This window comes from Sciurus vulgaris, assembly GCF_902686455.1.
Source record: "Sciurus vulgaris genome assembly, chromosome: 4".
Taxonomy (NCBI): domain Eukaryota; kingdom Metazoa; phylum Chordata; class Mammalia; order Rodentia; family Sciuridae; genus Sciurus; species Sciurus vulgaris.
Window position 1 is genome coordinate 66,493,725 of NC_136464.1, and position 23,653 is coordinate 66,517,377.

The 23,653-nt window shown below is 38.8% G+C and overlaps 1 protein-coding gene across 14 annotated transcripts in view; it reads left to right on the forward strand.

The window, feature by feature from the left end:
- Positions 1 to 23,653, forward strand: part of ANK3 (ankyrin 3) — a 621,742-nt gene that overhangs the window by 247,763 nt on the left and 350,326 nt on the right. The gene's annotated exons all lie outside the window — the stretch shown is intronic.

The window sequence follows — 23,653 nt, forward strand, 5'->3', positions numbered from 1 at the left end:
ATCATATTTCTGTAGGCTATTTCCTGAGGCCTGATAATTCTGCTCTAGCTGTCATATTTCTAGACTAACATTTATATATCCAAGGAGATCTTCACTTATCACAGCCTAGGGCCAAGACACAGTAATTCAGTTCTATTCCACATATCCCTGACTTCTTCCTGGATTTGCTCCTGGCACTGACCCTATGAGGCTGGGCATTTATTATGGATGAAGAGATAAAGGGCATGAAAAGGTTGGGCATCCAGAGAGTCATGTTGAAGCCATTGGCCACAATTTTATCTCTGAATAAACCATGAATATCGGTTACAATAAGGCTTGTGTCTGCTCAGTTGGAGGGGAGCCACAGCCCAAAAGAAGATATTTCAAAGGAATTAGCAATCAATTCTTCTCTTCCTTCAGTGCAGGAAGCTGCTTCAGGTAAATACAAAATAGGCCATGCTAGCATCTGGTAGCTTTCCCCAGCTAGCTAGGTGGAGGTCATGAGGATGAGAATCACTTCCAAACTGAGAAAATGTACAAAAACAGGTAACTAAAACTTAACCATTCTATCCCTACTAGGTTATCACAGGAGGTAAAGGGAAGAAGAGGTATGATTTTTGTAAATAGGTCAAATGTTTTGGAAAATAGAAAATGGAACACAAATATATGACAAATTCATCTGCTGGCCTCCCTGCTTTTTGGCATCTGTGCCAGGAAAGTTCTCACACACGCCATTCTGAGTCAGAAGAAAAGGCAGGATGTGAGAACCCTAATTTTCCTGACATCCTAATAAAATGTCATCATAACACTTTCAGAATTTATTTCCTTATGTTTCTCCAGAGTGCAGTAGTTTTGTGTAATTATTTTGGTTTGTCTTCAGAGCTCTAAGTCTCTGATTGTCATTCCTGGGAACATCATGAATCTCCCCAATTTTGCAACCACAGAACAGACATTAGCAGCCAAGCTGTGGCCTTAATGGCTGTCTGATTACTGTTTGCAAATGCTGTCGGAGGTCTTTGCTACTATTCCTTCTCTGGATTTCCAGGTGTATGAAATGTGTATAAGTTCTGTCTAAACCAGTATATTGTGAATGAATAGGCTTTGCAAGGATGTCAGGAAGGATTTCCTTTGGCAGGTGGATCCCATCTGCTGCTTCATTTACTGAGCATAATGCTAATTTCAAAGATCCATATATATGGATCTTCAGGAAAAAAACACACATATACCACATACACCATTCCTCTAAAGAGAACAAAACCACAGATTTAGAACTGGAAAAGATTATTTTAAATCACCTAATATTACCCACCCACCCCTCACCACCAAATTTTAAAATAAGTGACCCAAACAAGGTTAAACCATTCAAGAAATAGTCACTTAGGTCCACCAACTACTTGTCCAGCTGCTTTTTGCCATACTTCACTAAATAGCTTCCAAGTTCCTCATTTCATTCATAGGAATACAGTGGTTGGCAAGAACCTAGTTTCCTGTTAAGCTCAGGAGTGAGTGACCTTCAGGTTTTGGCACTCAATGTAAAATCTGAGCATGGTGTATTTTGGCCAGGGAACAACGACCTTGGAATCCCCTGCTTCATCCCTTTCACAGGCAGACACCATTTGTTTCGGTTAATATAGATGACAGGAACTGAGATGCTTTTATTGGAGGAGCATGGCCCCCTCCCTTTTGCTAAAGGGGGGGTTGGGGGGACTTTAATATCCTTCAAAAAGTGTGCTTCCTCGGAAGGAGGCTATCTAGCAGCCACAGGAAGCCTTCTATTTTTACCGTTGCTGAACCATCCCCATCCTTCTTAACACTTCTGTACTCCCTTTGGCCTGATACCCCCTGTGTTGCTGGCTGATATTTTTAAACTGCTTTAAAGTGAAAAGCTTCAGTTTCTTGTGGGTGTGTTTTTTCTTTTTCTTCTATTTTTTTTTTTTTTTTTTTTTTTCCTATTTGGGGGAAGCCCTCTAGTTTCTGAACACCCCAGTTTCCCTTCTCCCTCAAGCAGAAGTCAGTGTATGCAGATGCCTGCAATGTGGTCCTGTGGCATTTGGCAACAGAGTCGGTGCTGGGAGAGTGCCCAGCCTCTGGCTCCACTGGCATTTCCTGCCATTTGTGGGATTTGTTTCCCATTACCTTTGCTAACCCATGGAGGTTTGTGTTTTAGGCAGACACTTCCTGCTTCCGCAGTACTTCTCAAATATGAGACCTAGAGTAATCTGAGGATCAAACGGAATGACTAAATGGCTAAGTAAATTCATCTAAGTGGCACTTACAGGTATTTCCTGGGTGCCCTTTTTTGGGAAAGGAAAAAAAATCAAAAGATGTTTTCATTGGTTATGCTGGTTTGGGGTAAGATTTAATTTAATAATTTATTTAAAGAAACTTGTCATAACCTAGCCCCTTTCCCTGTTAAGTTTGGACTCCTGTTAAAACAACCTTGGCATTGCTGTTTGATAAATAGTATCAAGCTGCGTATCCTGTACATGCTATCTGCCCTTGGCTATATAGAAACACTCAAAATAACAACAAGGAGAGAGATGAAAGGGAGTAAATTACTTTGTCTTGATAAAAGCTGTCATTGAATGTCCTTTTGAACCCAAAGACACCAGAAAGTCTTTGTACCTCTAATTCATCTATAAACTAGGGACTGATTAATTCATGCTAATGTAGGAATTAAGAGATGAAGAGAATGGGGAGCCCACTAAGAATATCAGGTGCTACACAAAATTGATGCTAATTGATCCCCAGTCACCTGCTTAGGCTGTGTTTCCAGCTGGTAATGAAGATGCCTTTAGATGTGATGTTCTGTTGGCTTGGATGAATGTCTTCATTCCATTCTGATGGATGAGATATTTGCTATGGAAAGAGTGTTTTCTTTCACTTCAGGCAAGAAAAATTGCTCATTAAAAATATACCTTTTTATGGTTCAGAAACAGAAAATCCTCCATGGTTTTGAAACTCCTAAAGGTTTGTGATCGTCAAAAGTACCCATGTGCTTTCAAGGTGGATATTTACCTTCTGCTTTCCCTTTCTCTTCCTCCTTGGAACAGATTGTAATTTTAGGCAGCACTAATGAAAGAAAAAGGCTGACAAATATTAGTGGTTTCACTGGATAGATATAAGACACACTAACTTTCTGTGTGATCATGCTTCTCTTCATGTTCCATGATCATATGAGAGCCTTTATCCATTTTTCATATGACTTTTTGCCAATGATTGATGAGCTGGTGACAGGCCTGAGAAGCAAGATGAACTCAGTCAGCAGTCCTTCCTAAAATTTCCCTGATAACCTGGTTGAGCTAAAAGGCTTTTTGGTATACTGTTTAAGTTACTATTTAGGTGGAAAGTTATCCAGAAATTCTTGTTTGGAAGAGTTTTTGCAGTTTGTATGGAATTTTGTTGTCTATTCATATATGAAACTCACATATGGTGAGCTCAGTACAAGTATGTTGATATCTGATTTTGGTTCTCATTTTCCAGTAAGGTACAAGGTATAAAAAAAGACTAACCCCACATCCCTGCATTTTTAAAAAAATCATTCTTGTTAGCTTAAGGAGTACTTATTGCAATTTTAGTACATACCAAACACTGTTTTATATTTTTCTTAAATGTAGCTTGAAATGAAGTGTTTCTTGTTATTTGAAACATTGCATTAATCTGTCTTCAGAATTGCTTCAAAAGCAGTTTAAGGATAAAGCTAGTTTTCTCTTATCACTTTTACTTTCACAGCTATATAATTGTGGTAATAGAAGTTCATTTTCAAAATAGTTAAAATTCAAAAAATTTTGTAATTAGTTTTGATTTATCAGCATCAAATTTGTACTGGATTTCATTAGGGTTACTACAAAATTGTAACCCAAATAACAATTTAAAAGTCCTTTCAGACATTGTATAGACATTCATGACTCTTAGGACACATTCATATTTAAAGATTTTGTGAAATCAGGCATAAAGGAGAAACATTTTTCTTAGCAATTTAAGACTTAAAAAGAGAACAACTACTCCCTCTAGTGACACATCATAAATAAGTAACAAAAGGAAATTTTGTTTAAAATTCCAACCACTATAGAGAAAGTAAGTTCTAATTTCAGATGAAACAAGATTTATGGCTAAAATCAATAAAAATCATGGAAAAGTGAGCAAATAGAGAAAATTTTTACCTTGAAATGTTAAGTATTAACAGTCCATTCTTATATGGCCTTTTTTAAAAAAAAATATGTTGTGAATGAGTTAAAATGTATAAACCTGGAGATTGATTTTGGGGGTCATTTTAACTTTATTAATATTTAGTTTTGATATTATTTCTGATACTACAATTTCTTGTGAGAATTGCAGTGCTTTTGGTGCACAAGTGAATATAAGGTAGAGACAGACAAAATACAAAAACTGAAAGAAGAAAAACACCCCACTGCTGAGAAATCCCAGTATTAGCATTTGAGATTTGTGTCATCTTGCATCTTTTAATGAAAAATCTGATTTTCATTCTGAAAGGGCAAAGTATCTTTGGAGTCCCCCTGGTTAACTAAAAGTGAGTTGAGGGGCTTGAGATGCCTCCATAAAATGTAGTGTTGGATATATTCAGATATGAATCTGAGATGAATGGGGGCCCCCAACATAAGCAGCAACCGCCCCTTATATCTCCCAGAGGCTCAGTATCTGTTTACTGAATGAGCGAGGGAGCCTCACTACTACACTGAGCTTTGAAGAGTAGGAAGAAGCTTGAGTTGAGCAGACTTTTTGTGATATATTCAGCCAAGAAGGACATTCATTTTCTGACTGCTCCCAAGCTTCTACTCTTGCAATGTCCCCTACAAGGCAAAACTTTATAACTTGAAGCAAATTGGGCACACACTAATGAGTCACAGAGGGAATTCTGAAAAGGTGCTTAGATTGGAAGTAAGCATTGAAAGATGTGATCAGGTCATTTCGGAAACTTATGATTTGGTTTGTGTGTGCATGTAAGAACTGTTCAAAATTTTCCCCACTTTCATCATTGTCTGGGGAAGCCGCTAAGAAATCAAATATAGGACAGAAAACAAAGTTAAGCATTTCTCCTAGGTCATGAGACAGCAATGAGCTATCCTCAGCTTCCACCCCATTTCTAACCATATTCCAAAACATACTCATTGAATTCTAACAGATGTCCTTTGTGTTCCCCACTTCTATGCATTTTCTCCAGGGGTAGCCTCTACTTGGTCTCACCTCCTGCTCTCCTCACGAGGGCAGGAATCAATCCTTCCTTCTGGTTTATCCACAACGTCTGGTGCAAAGCAGGCACACAGTACTTTTCAGATGAACAGTTTACTCAGTGTTCTCAAATGCCTTGTTATCCAGGAAGCCTTCACTGAATCTTGAAGTAAACAGAATGTTAATACCATCAAATTCTTAGAGGACAGGTATGTACGTACCTGACTGTATACTTTACATACACTTATTCTCAAATTGATCCTTGGGGTTTACATTGTACTTTCAGTTTTAGATAAAGAATTTTAAAAGTTATGTGTCTCAAGACAAAGCTGGTGTTATTCAGCTTTCTGTCACTGTAACAAATACCTAAGAAAATCAACTTATAAAAGGGTTTATTTTGGCTCAGTTTTAGAGGCTCCAGTGTTGCAAGAAACATCAGTGAAGAAGCAACAAGCAGCACTCAGAGAGGAGAACTCCAAACTTTATTTTACACCAGTGGGCCCAGAGGAAAACAAACTCTAAATTCTGAGCCCTGATCCAGTTTTCACAATATTTATAGGTTATTTGACTTTATCTTAGACCCATCCTGTCTTTGGGGCTTTTTTCTCTTTTTTTAAAAAAATTCCTAATCTATGCAGCTGAAGGCCTTGTGCAGGGTCTCCTTATAACATAAAGCATGCTCACACAAACAGATAAGAAGAAAGGACTCTCTTCACAGGCATCTATTACATTTCAAGAGGGAGTAGTCAGATTCTTAGGGCAGTTATTTACAATCCAAAAGGCAGGAACCCATGATGAATTAGGCTTCCTGGAGAAAGGCTGAGAGAGGGGAGCGGAACTGACCCCTTTCCCAGGCGTTGGTTTCTTACCATAACTTTTTTGTAATTTCATTTCACAACCAGGTCTGGTTTTGCCATTACACCAGTCCCTGATGTTTTGGGTCTCTGGTTAGATACCACACGGCTGGGGTGTGTGCACAATCAAAACTACTCTCCTCATCACAATCCAGGAAGCAAAAGAGGGCAAGGCAGGGATCCCACAATACCCTTCAGTGACCTGAAGACCTCCCATTAGGACCCAGTCCTAAAGCTCCAACTATCTTGCAACCGTGCCCTTTCCACCCCTGGGACCCAAATCTTTAACACAAGGACCTTTGGGGAGCACTGAAGATCCAAACTATAGCAGCTAGTCGGTTCTTGAATTGGTATTCCAGTTTAGATGCATTTAATCCCATACATCTTATTCCTGTCACCCTGGGGACCTGAATTGACCTTTTCTGTTAGTTTGCCCCTGAAGAATAGGGAACTTATCTTGAATATTCTTATTCTAAAAACCACCTCTATCCAGGGTCTTGAGGATGGTGAGATTAGTGTGCTGTAAGAAGCAGGGGATCTACCTGTCTGCCCTCCTGACTGTGACTTTGGGCACATTGTTTACACTTCTCGTGCTTTAATTACTCATCTGTAAAATGGGGGCAATAGTAGTACTTGCTACATAGGGAGTTTTGTGGGAATTAAATGCCATAACCTAAGGAATTTAGCATGATATATTAAACAATAAGAAGATAAATGTCAAACAGAATACTTTGTTTCTGTAGAATTATACAAGTTTTTTTACTTTTTTTTCTTTAATATCTAAAACAATGTTGAGTTAAATTTTATTTGCTGTTCATTGTAAAATCGCGATAAAAATGTCTTAAAATACTGAATGAGAAATAATGCATGGCCACAAACCATGCGAAAAGATAATATATCCCAAATTCTCTTGATTATCCTATGTGATGCCATAAGTTATGGTAAGTACTTGGAATTTTAAGTTTACCAAATACGAAGATTCAGTATGTGGTACTTCACTGAAATTGGTTTAACTACTTTGGTGGACACTAGGGGGACATGTTGTGAATAGCAATCCAACAGAAGTGGATAGGCATTAATAGATATCATATTTGTACTGATCAGAAATATTTAAAACTTTTTTTTTTTTTTGGAGGGGGTTCTGGGGATTAATCTAGGTGTGCTTAACCATTGAACACAGCCCCAGCCCTTTTTATTTTATTTTTGAGACAGGGTCTTGCTAAATTGCTGACCTCGAGCTTGTGATCCTTCTGACTCAGCCTCCAGAATTGGGACAATTACAGGTGTATACCACTACACCCAGCTAGTATTTTTAAATTAAATATTGGAGCTAACCATTTTGTAAATCTAAGTAAGTTGGTTAAGCACTGAAGAGATTTTTATGGAAATTATTTCCAAGGCATTGCTATTGTTTGTACAGGACCTGCGTATAGTATTTCTGAGGAAAAAAAATACAAAATATAGGAAGTAGAGATCAAGCTGATATTGTCAAGTAGAAATTGCCTACCCCCTACCTTGCCATCCAGACATGACCAATATTAATGGTGCGCTGAATATCTTTCCAACCTTTTTTTCTTCATTGTTTCTTTCTCCTTCCCTTTCTTACCCCACCTTCTTGTCCAAATTGATATTACCAGCTCAGATCTGCCCTGAATGCCATTGGAATGACCTATAAGCTCTTCAAACACAAGACGATTAATTGGTTTCTGGAGAACCACCCTTCTTAGGTTGCCTTTGAAAGTGACTCTAATCTGAGTTGCAGTTGTCGAGTCAATCTGCCTGGCCGACTCCAACACTTCTTATGTTACATTTCAGGCTGCTGGATGAAATTTTGTGTTGTGTGACCTGAGCTTCTCAACACTGGGAGCTCTCAAAAGTACATAGGAATCGCCCAGGGAGCATGGCAAAAGTGCAAATTCCTGTTTCCACTCTGAGTCCTGAGTCACCAAGGTCTTGGATGGGCATCCTAGGGATGGCTTCCCAGACCACCCCCTACCCCAGGTATTTTGAAACAGCTCATCTGAGACCTACTCTTTGCAAACCTCCATGCATCCTCAAGGACAAGGAAGTGAACATTATTGAACTTGTAATTCTCTGTCCTCCTCCACTCTCATCCTGATTTATTTGCGTGAATTGTTGGAGCAGCCAGTCTCACGAATACTAGCTGACAGCTTGAATGTTCTGTGTAACGTGGAAGGTTCCTGGGGGCACTCAGCAGGGAAGGCCATATTGAAATGGACTTCCTACAGATTGGATAACCTGGTATGCAGAATGTGTTTATTAACTGATTTCTTTCTCTGGAGTTAAACATACTGCCGTTTGCTTAGGTTCTCACACAGGTTGTTCAGCTGCTCGAAACAGGGATTCCAGCTAAGGTGGGAATTAGGGAAAAATTAAAAGTACAATCATGAATTGTCAGAGCTGCCAAGGACTTCAGAGGTCATTGGAAGAAGTGTTCTTATTTCCTAGAGAAGAGAAGGGAACTTAAAGCCCAGAGCGATACAATGTCTTGCCTAAAGCCAAACTGCAAGTTATAATCAGTATCACTGGAATTACCTTGTCATCTTAGAGAACCTTTTTTATCTAGGTTTGTCCCTATCCTCAGATTGGGTAGCATCCCTGAGACCCTCAGGGGCACAACTTCCCATGATATCTGGTCCCAGAGTTTCACAACCCCAAATACAAGTTCTCAAATGAGGACTGTTGTGTTATTCAGTTAACATCTTTCTGCCAGTCTCTTCAGTTGAATTGGTTGGTTTGTGTTTGAAGAACATATCAAAGAAAGAAAAAATTGCTGTTTTAACACTAGAATCACCAGGATTTCTCCAGGCTGAAGATCCTGAGATTTTCTGAGAGAATGGCATACTTCACTTCTGGGGTGGGGGGTCTCAGGAGACGTATGCTCATTTTGTGGAATGGCCAAAGGAATTTCTCATGGTTTTATAATTGAATGTCTCTCATTCTTGCTTACTCATTCCCAGCAGCAAAGGATCAGCTCGTTGGCTCTTGAGGGAATCGAAAGCAATATGTTATTGGAAACAACTCATGGCTCTGATGCATTTTCCCTGATGGTAAATTAGAGAGAGTGCAATCATTCTGTATCATTTCCTTCCTGTGCAATCACTGCTGGCTCCTGAAAACTCTAGAGGTTATGTATTGGTCACTTTTGCAATCTTCCTCTGTTGAGAGAAACCTCCCCACCCGCATCTAACACCTGATCAGCCTGGCATTGTAAGGTCCAAATGACTCAAAGTAGCTTGAGCCTTCACAATTTACTGTGCTTCTCCCCACGCTTTGCGTTTTTAAATTTGTTCTTTTTAGATATACATGACAGTAAGAGTGTATTTTGACATATTATACAAACATGGAGTATAACTTATTAGGATCCCATTGTTGTTGATGTGATATGGAGTTACACTGGTCATGTATTCATATATGAACATAGGAGAAGTTATTTCTGATTCATTCCACTGTCTTTCCTATTCCCATCCCCCACTCTTCCCTTTATTCCCCTTTGTCTGATCCAACGAACTTCTATTCTTCCCCTCTCCACGCTCCCTTCTTGTGAGTTAGCACCCACATATCAGAGAAGACATTTGGCCTTTGGTTTTTTGGGATTGGCTTATTTCATTTAGCATGATAGGCTTCAGTTACATTCATTTACCAGCAAATGCCATAATTTTATTCCTCTTTATGGCTAAGTAATATTCCATTGTGTATATATACCACATTTTCTTTATCCATTCATCTGTTGCATTTTAAACTTGGCTTTTTATTGTGTTAACTCTAGAAGTGGGGTATCGGATGATGGAATGCAAGAAGTAGGGTAGATGCTTAAAGGGCAGTAAAGGAGGAGGAATGTAGAGAAGTAAATTTCAATAGGAGCTTACCAACTTGTCATTTAAATGCAAGTCTAATAGCAGGCAGGATCAGGGACCACTGTTTCAAAAAGTGGAGTTTGAATTTTTATGCCTGTCCTGGTCATCTATACCTCCCTCCTTAGACCATACATAAAACTTTGTGTATATAAAGTTAGTATAATAAAAGCTATTTTTAAGGTGTTTTCACAAAATCATAGGTTGATTTAGGAGTTAGAGCAGAAAATTAGGCTCAGTCATCACAAATGAAGGTCCATGTGACTTTTCTCATCATAGTAGGTTTTAGTCTCCTCTTGGCTTAAGTGGACAATTCATGTTCTCCATTTTAAAGGAAGTAAAGAGCTCCTTGTTATATATAATTGTCAGAAATGTAACAGGTGCCTGGAGCCCTGAGTTTGTAAGAACTTCAGAGCTAACGCAGCAGTGTTGTTAAATGGAAAGATGAACATTCTAGAGGAACAATTCGGGTTAGATCCCACTTTGTGTGTAGTCCTGTCTAAGGTACTTAGTCCTTAGGAGTCTGCAGTTAGGATGAATAGACCCAGCATGTGATCTTGCAGGGAGCACTTGCTCTAGGTCCTCAGATGAGTGCCCGCCCATCTTGGCTCCCTCCTGCCCCTGTGCATAGTGTGGGAATCCTTGCCGCCACATCCTTCTCCTTAGGTTTTTCCAGGGACAGGGTACCTATTGTTTGGGAGCTTGAATCTGTTCATTCTTCTATTCAACAGTAGTTAATTGAGCATCTCCTCAGTGCCAGACTCTGTGCTAGAAGTCTTTACATCAAAAGTCCCTGTCTAACCTCTGCCCTTGGGCCCTCTTGGCTTTTGCAGCAGTTCAGGGTTCTCCCCCCATAGCAGCCCCTGGGCTGAGTCAGGACAGTCCTAGTGCTTTCCTTGCGTCTTTTATTTGAAGGATTATGTTCAGCTTTGTTTGCTGACCCATTTCTATCCTGTCTACCTTTTGTTTCAATTTCTTTAATTTTTCTTAAAACAAACCCCATAGTCCCATCCCATTGGTTGTTTAGCCAGTGCTGGGTTCTCTAGGATTCTGACTTCTGTAATTAGGATTGTCTGTCCATGATGTGTCTAACGACTGTATTTTTAGCCACCTGTAGATGTAGTTGTGAATTTTAGATTCCTGAACAAGTAGTTGGAACACTGAGGAGTCCGTTATAGCTCTGTGAAACAGGCTTCCTGTGAAGGGGTGGTGTCCCAGGTGTGGGGAAAGAGCTGAGCAAGGCCTGCATGATGGGGTGCTGAGGAGCCCGGTGCCCTGCATCCCGGCTGACGAGAGCATCAGGTGCTGTGTGATAACTCATTCTCTACAGCAATGTGGTTCTATCTGCTGTCTTTAAACCCACCACAATAATTGCAAGCTAAGTAGATTGTGCAGAGGTGACACTAAAAACAGCAGCAAAGAAACGATATTTTAAACTTGTTTCAAGGGCCACCATCATAGTGAAAAGAGGATCCACAGAATACAATTGCAAATCATCCCACAAAGGGCTTCTGTCTAGAATAGGTGAAAAGAAAAATCTTCCAACTCAGTAACACATAAATCACCAAGTTGACAGATAAAGCAGGGTAGGTGCTATAGCTCAGTGGTAGAGTGCTTGTGTAGCATGTGCAAGGTCTCGGTCTCCATCCCTTGCACTGCAGTGGAAAAATAGACAAAGCGTGTGAGTATGTAGTTCTCCAGAAAGGATATACAAATGACCAAGAAGGACATGAAGATGCTTGGCATCATTGACATCTTGCAAATCATGACTGTGATGCGATATCATTTCACAGTCACAAAACGGCTATAATCAGAAAGACATTCTGTAACATGTGGACAAGGGTGTCCACAGACTTTTGCTGGTAGAAAAATACAATGGTGCAACCACTTTGGAAAACAGTTTGGGGCTATTGTACATAACGCTGCTATGAGCATTTATGTGTAAACTGTGGTGGAATTGCCAGAGTCGGAACAGTGCAGACTTCTATAAACTGAGGAAGGGATAAATAAAATGTAGTATATCTGGCCATGAAAAGGAATAGAGTACCAATCATGCTGCATGAATGAACCTTGAAAACATGACACCAAAGGAAAGAAGTCAGAAACAAAGGACAAACCTTGCATGATTGTTTACATGAGATATCCAGATAAGCAAATCCAGAGAGAAAGCAGACTAGTAGTTGACCAAAAGGGTACCTTGGGGGTGACTGCTAATGGGCACAGGGGTGTTTCTATGGACTGATAGAAATGTTTAAAAATTAGATAATGCTAACTATACAACTTTTCACTTTACACCAAGTTGTACAGTTTAAATGGATGACTATTGTGTGGATAAAATCTTTTTTAAAACAGATGGGTCCTGTTAAGATAAAGGAGAATTTTTACCTAAAGAAAGTTGAGACAGGGCTCTGTGATGATCAGGGCATATCTAGGGCTTTGTTCTTGGGTGGTGCTGGAGATCCAGCTCAGGGCCTTATACATGCTGAGCTAGAGGAAATATTTTTCTAAGTAAGGAAAATGCTGGATGTATGGAAACAGTATGTGGTGACAGAACTGTACTTACTTTTCAGGGCAGAAATTTATGTATTTCTTTTGATATATGGGTCATATTATTTCCAGGATATATCATTTACATCAAAATAATAGGAAACGGCTTTCTGCAGCAGGATCTTTACAAAGTAAACATTCCAATGAACAACAAAAGAAAACAATTTCAGTCCATAGTCCTATAATGTACTGTAATACAAGGAAACTGTATATTAAACAAATATACACATACATTATGACTCTGTTCCTGTTACCCTTACTGACGTGTGCAGCTCTCAGGAGTGAGTTTAGTCCACAGGAATAGGTGTTGTATTCAAGGGGTCAAAACCCTCTTTCTGGAATGGTTTTATTGTAGCTCATTGCCTAACGCACTCCCACAGTTACCCCTTTTAGATGTGCTCACAGAACTTTACACCAAATACTATTTGGCAAAAAGAAAAAAAAATGCTTAAGAAGAACCCGTGTTCACCTGAAACAGAAATTTGTATACTAATCAAAAACACAACCATAGAAATGAAAAGTTGTACCCCATTTGTGTATGATGAATCAAAATGCAGTCTGTAAAAATAAAAAATAATAAATTGTTTAAAAAAAGGTAGAACATTTAGAACCCAGGGATGCTATCTCAGGCCCAGAATGAGGTCTTTCTCTTAAGAAAATTTGGGGGCCCCCAATAGCTAAGTCATAAGGGAACAACGAATAAATTAAATAATAAATTAAAGACCTCTAAATGTTGAATGCCTCTTAAAAAAAAAAAAGACTTCTTAGTGAGAAAATAAAGTATAAAGTCATTGCAGATAGATAAATTCTGAAACAATTTGGAACTTCTGCAAAAACACTTGAACTGTGCAAATTAGTAACATGTAGTCTAGTATTGAAAGGCATTTTAAGATGATGCTTTTACAAGTCTGGATGTCTTCTCCCAGTATTCCACAGGGTGGCAGTGTAGGAAAACTAAATATTGTTAAAAATTTTTTATTCTCAGTGGACTTTTTGTTATAGGGAACAGAGCCTACTAGAAAGTTTAAGGTTCCCCATCTACAAATAAAACTGTTGTCTGAATCAAGAATTAATGGTACACTGGATTCAATTTTTTAAAGTAAAACACAAAATGAAAGATGACTCCCATTATCATTTTTTTTTTGACTGAAAAATACTCTTTAGACTGTCAATTTCTTTATATCCAAGATGTACTTTGATTTAGATGCTACAAAATAGCATAGTAGTTACATGATATTTCCCTAATATTGCAAATATGGGCTTGGATATAGTCACATAATATAAAAATAAATTGAGGAAGCCAAAATGATAAGATTACAAGATTATGTTGGGTTGAAATCAGGATGGATATTCACAAGTAAGGGTGCAACTGTTTTCATCAATAAATATGAGAGAGCACAAGCATGTTTTGATAGTCCAAAGGGACTTTGAGTGTTTTAGACCCTTCTTATTATATATAAGGCATTTAAAATTACTTGCTAGTACATTCTGTTTGTCGCACTTTTATGGCACAATCAACTTTTTAAAACTTGCCTTGAATTTCTACAAAATCCAATTGAAACATGCCAAGTGTAGAAAGTTATAGCAGCTGGAGATAATGCATAATGGAGATTTTATTCTACAGCCTATGCAAAGCCTGCTGTCAGGATTCTGCAAGGAAAACAATACTTGCTTGCTCTACATTTGATATGTGTACTCAGGATTTGGAAACAGATTGAGAACTGGTTATACTCTGGGTGATTTTATCAGTGACATATTACGAATGTTTTTCTAAAGTGTTGGAGAAGCATAATTAAACAATTTCAAAATTCCTTCTTGGCTCCTGGTCCCTTCTGTGCCCTCCACTTGACCCCCAGCCCAACCCTTTAACCACTTAAGCTACTCAAGATTGGTTTCCATGATTTATATTCAATCTTCAGTGCCTTTCTTCCGTGTGTGTGTGTGTGTGTGTGTGTGTGTGTGTGTGAGAGAGAGAGAGAGAGAGAGAGAGATTATAATTTAGGCTCCGACTGGTGCCTGAGCAATTAAAGAGCATGGGGGGCAGTGTCTCATCATCAGACTGGGTAGTTTCAAAGGAATTTCATCTCCATGGCTGTTGGCTGAAACTGGCAAAAGAAAGGGGATTGTTGATAGCAGAGGGACCTGGAGCAAATTTTCAAATTGTTCATAGGTCGTGAGAGCTCATTCTCTGACGTTTGTTATACCCACAGATACATCAGGTAATTTCACACACTGAGAACCTATGACACTCTTCTCACTACCGTAAGGTGTTGGAAAAATGCTGATAAACATTTTATTCCTGAGCTCAGGCTGGGCTTCCTTCCAGGCTTCAACCTGAATGTAGAAGAGTTGTAATATTTGGTTGCATGCTTATTCAGATTTTTCTAATTCAATCCACAGTATTATAAATGTCCACTTTAATTTTGTCATCATTTGAGAAGGAAACTATCATACTTCTCCATGTCTAGGTCAATTCCTGGAGTTAACAAAGAATAAAATAGGTGTCTTTAGATTAAAAAAAATATGATACAAATGATTAACTGTGTATGTGCCAGCAGACGTTCTATCAGTGCCATTCCGAATGGACCAGGAGGAAGATTTATTATCCTTAGGTGCTGTCCATCTGATGCCCTCCAAAAAGGGTCAGCTCTCTGAAAGTGTTTCCCCAGGAAAAGACCAAACATTTCAAGGAACAGCCATCTCCTGAGCAGTTAGGGCACTGAACTCTAAAGGCCTTCAAATAAGGCGGGAACAAAAAAAGATATTTTAAGGGGAAAATGCACTATGCATTGTTATTAGCGACTGTTAAAAGTATTTCACTGTGAACTCCACGGAAGAGCAATGGCTCTGATTCCATGAATATTAGGCCAGCTTGATGTGACAGTGCCAACATCCATTTTGTAAGCTGAGAGCTTTTAAGCAGGGACGGCAAGTAGCCATCAGAACAATGTTTATTGATCACCTCTTCAGACATATTTTAGGCCGCTATGGACGTCAGAATTCTGGCTTCATTTTGTGAGATAGGTAGGACAGGTTCTGGCATACAGTTTGTGAACCAGGTGGCTTGGAAACCAGACTAACAGACAGATGGGCAGGAGTGATTTGGAAGGGCAAGGACACCATGAAGTATTGTTGGGAGACATATATATTTGGATACGGACATTTTCATTCCACATTTTTTTCTAGTAATTTACATTTTATGATGGTAACAATAGTACAACCTAACATTTGTGATATACTAGGCTCTATGGTAAATTCTTCATATACATCAACTTAATCTTCAAAACAGGTCTGTAAGACACACATTTTGTCCCCTAGGTTTACAGATGAGGAAATTGAGGCTCGGGCTAAGTTCCATGGGCCTGGAGTCACATGACTAAATAGAGCACGGTTAGAATTCAAATCCAAGGTCTTTTGATTTCAAACTTATTTTTGTTATGAAAGATGTCTTGGAAATTCCATTAAACTGATTATTCTGGGAAGTGGGGGTGGGGAAGAGGCCAAGATTTTTCTCATTATTCCAAGTTGATTGTGTGCTATATTTTATACTAGTAAAAATTATCTGGGAATGGGAACAATCACACATGAAACTAGGATAACCGTACCTAGGTTTCTTGGGACAAACTGTTGAGCTATGTTGCCCTGATATAATTGTTAGCACCCCCTTTCACTCTTAATAGTGTTCCAATTTGAAGATAATTATATGCTTGCCATATATATTATCTGCTCATTTTTTTCCAGAGACGATTCTAAGAAGAGGGAACACCTGCTAGTTTGGAGCCACTGAGCAGGTGGCCAGCTATTTCTTTCATTCCTGGACCACCATGCCACCTTACTCCAGGCACCTTTAAGGGAATGATAACTTGTGGTCTCTGGACAGAGTCCAGTGAACTCTGTCTGGTCTGATATCCTTTTACATGCCTTTATTTAAACACCCTACTTCATTCCCTCTCCTTGTTTTTTTTTTTTTTTTTTTTTTTGTGGGGGGGGGGGGGCGGGCAGCAGCTGTCAGGCAGTGTAAAGATATCTTGTCCAGACGTACAAGCACATGGACCATTGATCACTCCAGATCTGTTATTTAGCTTTTTTACTATAACAAAATAGCCAAGATAATCAATTTATAAAGAGAAAAGGTTTATTTTGTCTCACAGTCTTGGAGATTTAAGTCCTTGGTCAGTTGGCCCTGTTGCTTTCAGGTCTGTGGCAACAAAGCAGCATATTGTGGCAGGAAGTGTGTGGTAGAGAAAACTGCTCACCTTGTGGAAGCAAGTTAAAACGAAGAGACCAGGGTTCCCTGTTGCCTTCAAGGACATGCCCCTAGTGGGGATTAAAGTTTCATCACTTTTCAAAAGTTCCATGGACTGGGAACCAAGCCTTTAATACATGGGCCTTTGACATTCTAGATCCAGATTATAACATGGTGTGAACAAGGATACTGATTAAATGCATCAGTCAGAAAAACTTTAATGAGTTCTGTGATGAATGTGGTATTTTATGGGTCAAATAAAAGCTCAAGTAAAACTTTGAAAAATACAACTTTATGTGATGGTTTATGATTTGTACATAAGTATGGCTGTAGTCATGCAGGATAAACAGATAACTTTACCAATTGCCACAGTAAAGTAGGACTAATAGTTTCTAAACTTTCATTTTCCTTTGAGACTAGGGTGAGGATCAAAGTAATGTTTTTAAAACTAAACTTCATCCAATATTTTAATGCAGAAGTGGAATATTAAACGTATACTATTAATGACATATTTGCATAAAGAGCTCTTGGTTTTCAAAGAAATTTTGCATCTATTACCTTATTTGATCCTCCAACGCTCCTGATGAAAATAGGGCATGAAATTGTATCCGTTTTTATGGAGAAGGCACCTGAGCTGGGGGAAGGCAGATTGATTGCCAGTTGAAAGAAATAAGCCAAGACTGAAATCAGGAGCTCTTTCCAGACCAGTGCTCTTCTACCAATGCAAAGCCTTACTCGTTCACCTCATATTTCAGCAAATCATGAACCCAAAGGCTTAAGTCATCCTTACTTGATATACTCATTTTTTTCCTTACAAAAAAAACCTATGAATTCTACTTTAAAATGACTTTGAGAAAATTGTCCATTCTAGTTGAGGTGAGGACACTGTTGTTTTGTTTTTTATTTTTACAGACTGCCTTTTGATTCATCGTACACAAATGGGGTCCATCTTTTCATTTCTATGTTTGTACATGATGTAGATTCATACCATTCGTGTAGTCATACATGTACATAGGGTAATGATGTCTGTCTCATTCCACCATTTTTCATACCTCGCCTTCTCCCTCTCATTTCCCTCTATGTAATCTAAAGTTCTCTATTCTTACCCCCAAACCCCCACTCCCAATATATATCATCATCCACTTATCAGGAAAAACATTTGGCCTTTGGTTTTGGGGGATTAGCTTATTCACTTAGCATGTTATTCTCAAATTCCATCCATTTACCTGCAAATGCCATAATATTATTCTTCTTTATGGCTGAATAATATTCCATTGTGTATATATACCACAGTTTCTTTATCATTTCATCTGCTGAAGGGCATCTAGGTTGGTTCCACAATCTAACTATTATGAATTGAGCTGCTATTAAACGATGTGGCTGCGTTACTACAATATGCCGATTTTAAGTTGTTTGGGTACAAACCAAGGAGTGGGATAACTGGGTCAAAAGGTGGGTCCATTCCACATTTTCTGAGGATTCTCCACACTGCTTTCTAGAGTGGCTGCACCAATTTGCAACTCCACCAGCAACGTACAGTGTGCCTTTTCCCCCACATCCATGCCAACACCTATTATTGTTTGTGTTCTTGATAATAGCCATTCTAATTGGAGTAAGATGAAATCTTAGAGTTGTTTTCATTTACATTTCTCTAATTGCTAGAGATGTTGAACACTTTTTCATATATTTATTGTATATCTTCTGTAAAGTATCCAGTTCCTTGGCCCATTTATTGATTGGGTTTTTTGTATTTTTGGACACTTTTGTTTAGGGGTGCATCTCCTCTTTCCCCTTTTCTTTTTTCCTATTACACATCTTCTTAAGTATTTTTCCCTACCTCCCCTCACTTATAGGCTGCTTGGGAAAAGAATCAAAAATCACTTTACATATGTTATTTATGATTGATTTAATTGTCGATTAGTTGGATTTGATGAATTACAGAGGTTTACAATCATAACTTCAAAACCATGTGGTTTTCATATCCAAAGGCTCTGAAAGTCATTGCCTATCATAAAGTACCTGATTTGGGGCCATGAGTCCTGTAATTAGCATTAATTTTTATAGTTGAATTCAAGCCAGATTTCAACCCTGAACTCTTGGGCTGCCAAATGTATTGGTTATGAATATTACCCAACAAAACATAGTCTCAAAAAGAGCAGCCTTTAATCCAGGGATTGGCTGGGGATTGATATTTGTTTCTAATTTCTTATGTGAATTGCCTTTCTCACAATGGGGAAGGTGAGTTAGGACATGTCCTACTCCTACCAAATAGGGAAAATCTCCCAGCCAACAGTTCCCCTTGTTTGTGTATATTTCATGCAATTAGATTTGGTTTCCAAGAGGTCATAGGCCATCCTATACCCTTGGAAAATACCCAGCTCTCTCTTTTGCATTTGTAAGGGAAAGGATATTGATTTATCCAAGGAAACCCAACATATTCTATATCTAGCTGCTTGTTGAGGGTTAGGTTGTGATTTCAGCACCAATGGAGCTTTTGGAAACCAATGTCACTATAGCATTGCCAGGAAATGGGTGTTCTCAGGCTAATGGTGTCATTCCTACAGTTCTGGTGCTTCTGGGAATAATGTTGCAAAGTGGGAATAAAACAATTGAGACTCTTCATAGTCAACTGTGAGGGACAGGAAACTGGAGAGCAGCTTATTTTGGAATATTTTAGGTAAATGACCTCTCAAGGTTTGTCTTTTTTGGTACCAAGACATAGCAAGACACAGTACCTGGAAAAAAGATGAGTTGTGTTTACAGAAGCTAACCACATTTCCTAGGAACACTGAGCACCAAAGCTAGGAATGACTCCATACTCCTAGCATGTGGTAGAACTGTTTCCCTCATGCTTGGCTGTGTTTCAGACCATCTCATTGTTTAAAATTTGTTTTGTATGTGTGTACTTGTTCAATTCAGTGATGACCCAAACAGGTTTTTTGAGGGATGCTATAAACAGCTGCAGAGTTCAGTGCCTGGACAAGCTGCATGAAAATGTGATTTCATTTACCTTTCCGAAATAAGGAAATTAAGTATTTGGAAAAAGAAGTAGCAGGTGAGGATGTGGGCTCCTTCTCTGTTACAGACACAGCAGTGCCAAATACTTCTGAACTGCGTACTGGCCGCTGCCTCCAGGAAGGAAACTGGGGTGTCTGGAAGAGCTGAGGTGCAGGATGCTCACTAGAAACCAGATGGTGTTTCACTGCCTGCTACTGTGCTCTTCCCAGACCTTGGAAAGGTGGTACTGCTTTGAATGATGTTTGCTTTTAGAAAATCTGAATTCTAATCTAGGTCTTCATCTAAGCCACCAACTCACCTGGTGCCCTCAGGAGAGTCACTTTGCCCCTCTTGGTATGGAAATTGGAAGCCATGAGTGTTTTTCCATGTTTGTTTTATTAACCTACCAGCCCTTTAAAAACATTAAAATTTCATGCATTCTATACTGTCTTTCAAAATTTCAGTGTCCATGACAACAATAATCTGAATGTTTTCCACAATGAAAGTTACTTTTGAAGGATAGTTGACACTAACTTGATTCGTATGCACACCAATTCTTTTGCATATTAACTTGAAACTCCTGTGGTTTCTTAGGGTTCTGCAACTCCATGTCTATGTTATAAGGCCTATTTTTGCAAAAGTGATTTCAAAGAATCACTTTCTGGTTTTTCTTGATTTCTATGGTTCAGCAATAAGAATGTCAGGAAAGCTCACTATTTACTTTATAGTGGGTATGAATTGACCTGATTTTCCCATCAGATGCCTCTTCATGTACAGGTCAGAGTTAGGATGTGTCTCTCTTGCACACACACTTTCTCTCATCACCCCATCTATCTCAGTACCTTTTCATAGTTAATTTGTACCAAAAAGTAAATAACTACCTTTAAATTTAATTGCCTACCTTTGTTGCTGATATTCTCCAGTGGCTTATTTGGTTTACTTATAGCATTTTGCTGATTGGGTTACCTGAACTGGAATGCTGGGTATAAATATTGACTTGAGTCTATGAATCATTCTCTTTATGAGATTAATAAATACTCAGTTTGTTTTCCATTGGTAACATTCTTCACTTGTAATTTTGCCAACCTGGTAGACTATTAGAGCAAGAAGGGAATTCAGAACATCAGATTTGACCCTCAATTGAAACTTCCTGGGAATCAGTCATGATTTTGCTTAAACTGTGGTCTCCTCCTTAAGATGGTTATACAATACCCACAGTTTTTCATAGGATCAATTGCCATCAGTTATTCTTTACATATTGGCTTCCATACTTCATAAATGTGGAACTTGGATAACCTAATTGAAGATGCTGATTTTTGCTTTGCTAAAAGCTTCTAAAGCCATAAATAAGTAATTGTGGGAAGATACTCAATGCCCTTTCAACTGAAATAATAATCTCTTGGATTGAGAGTTTCTCTAAGAGCTAAAAGCACTTCTTACATATTAGCACATTTATCTCCCTGTGGAACTAGAGAGACAGATTTAGTCTCTGGATGATTCAACAAAACATTGAACAAGGGTTTGCTGAATGACTGACTGAGTCCTCCCATGAGCTAAATCTAAATTACTGGGATTAAAGGATTTAGAAGACAGAACCCTTGCTTTTGGTTAGTAGTCATAAGATACACAATTATGCGACAAAAAAGAGAACAGGAGTCTTTGTATAGGTCATTAAAGTATGAAAGATGGTAATATCACAACTTGAGATAGAAACAGATATAAGGACACAACAGTAGTGAGGTCAATGGGAAGGAATATATATTTCTGCTGAAGCAAGAAAATGAGAGAAGAATTAGGTCTATGATAAAAAGACATCAAATATGCAGCAGGAATTTTATTGGTCAACCTGGAAGCAGGAAGCAAGGGGAGTATGTGGACTATGACAGATGAATATAGATTAATTGAAGGAGAAGAATGTGAGGTAAAAATGGATACACATTTGCATACCACTTTAAGTGTTTTCAAATAATTTTTGCTTCTAAGTTTTATTCTTAGTCTAACACTAACTCCTCTCCCTCTCTGTCCTACCTGGGGAGATTGGTTGGTTAGTATTATAACCATATTTAATAGGTAAGAAAACCGAGGCCCAGAGAAGATAATGGCTTTCCCAAGTCACATGGTAAGTGTCGAAGGACTAAACCTAATATCACCTGAGCCTCTGGGATCTGACATTCATGATTCTACTTCCTCCTCGTCCCCTTTTGTAGTCTTCCAAGACTCTTTTAACCAGAGGCCAAGACCCAGTCTTTTCTGTATCTTTTGCTGACTTGGCAATACCCTTGCTTGTCAGAGGGGCCCCTCTTGCCTTAATGAAACTTTCATGGTCTACTTGCTGTGTGTATTTTAACCAAGCCTTTGCCTCAGGCACAAAAACTTAATACAGTGCTACTCCATGAGTTTGTGGGGGTTGGTTGTTTATTTAAGGAAGGTGTTTGGCCAGGATGAAAGGCATGTGATAAAGAGTGCATTGTTGAATGAACTTGGCTTTCAGAGGTGAAATAAAAGTTAAAACATTTCCTACTTACCCATAAGTGCTGAAAGAATCTATTGTTTAAACACATAGGACTTAAAAATAGAGAAAGTGAACAGAATTCACTACATATTCCAATATGTTCTAAGTACTTATTTTTAAGGGTTACCAGTGTAATAGCCTCCAAACTCTTTTTCCTGCCTTTCTGATCCTCAGAACTCAAATCCATCTTTTTCTCCCCCTATTAAGTACTAGGGATTAAACTCGGGGATGTTCTATGTAGACACTGAGCTACATCCCTTTTTATTTTAAGAGAGGATCTTGCTAAGTTGCCCAGGTTGATCTCATACTTGGGATTCTCCTGCCTCAGCCTCCCGAGTAGCTGGGACTATAGACCTGTACCACTGCACCCAGCTTCAATCCACCTTTCACTCCCCCATCCCACCACACAAATCCAGGTGCTGGGAATGGACCCCATGGTCTCATTTGCGTGGTAGACAAGTCTTCTACCACTGAGCCACATTACCAGCCCTCAAACCCATCTTTCTAAAGGAGTTGTTACTGTAAAACACAACTCAGACTTTACCACTTAAAATCCATCAGCACTCCCCATTTACTAAGAAGCAGCCCTAAATGTTTAGCTGGATACACAGAGATCCATCACTTGGCACTTGTCCAACTCTCCAGCTTCCATTTTTGTCACTCCCTTCTCTGAAATGTGTTACCACCTCGCTAATCCCTCCACAAGCGCCCTATGGAAGTCACCTCTTTGTAGCTTTGCTGCTTCTATCTGTATTTCTTTCCTGTCGTTAACATGCCCAATTGATATTTAAGGGTCAAGATTCAGCTCAGGCCCTGCCTCTTCTGAGCCTGCCCTGGTCCCTACTCCTTCCCATCTCCAGTTGGTCTCAGGGCCCCTTGGCCCCTCTTTGGGGGTCATATGTCCCTCTATACTATAATTGTAAAAATACATCAAGTTCAAAATAAGGCTTTCAATTTCATTCTTTTCTATGCATCTTCACCATTAATATCTCCTGTAATCCTACCTCACTTGGCATGCATGAAGCACTGAGACAGGGCCTGTTGAATAGAATCCATGAACCATGAAATAGATGTTATTTATGTTTCATATGATAAAACTAATTTCCTGAGCAATTAATAAATTTTCCAGATGTTAAAATGTAGGAATTGAGGGAACCTAACTACTATACCCACTGAATAGCAAAATTCAACTTTAATTTGTCATCTTCATCAAACTGTAATTGTAGAATTGGAACATCAATTCCTGCATGACAACATTTTTTAATTCCCTGAAGACAGTACATACTCATTAAAACTCCATGAAATTGACCTGAATTTCCTTCTTATGGCCTTTTCAATTATTTTTTTAACTAGGACCCATCTCTACCATTTTTGTTTGGTTTTGTTTTTTGTGGTGCTAGAGATCAAATGCATGGCCTCTTGCTATCTCTACATTCAAATATATTTCAAAGAG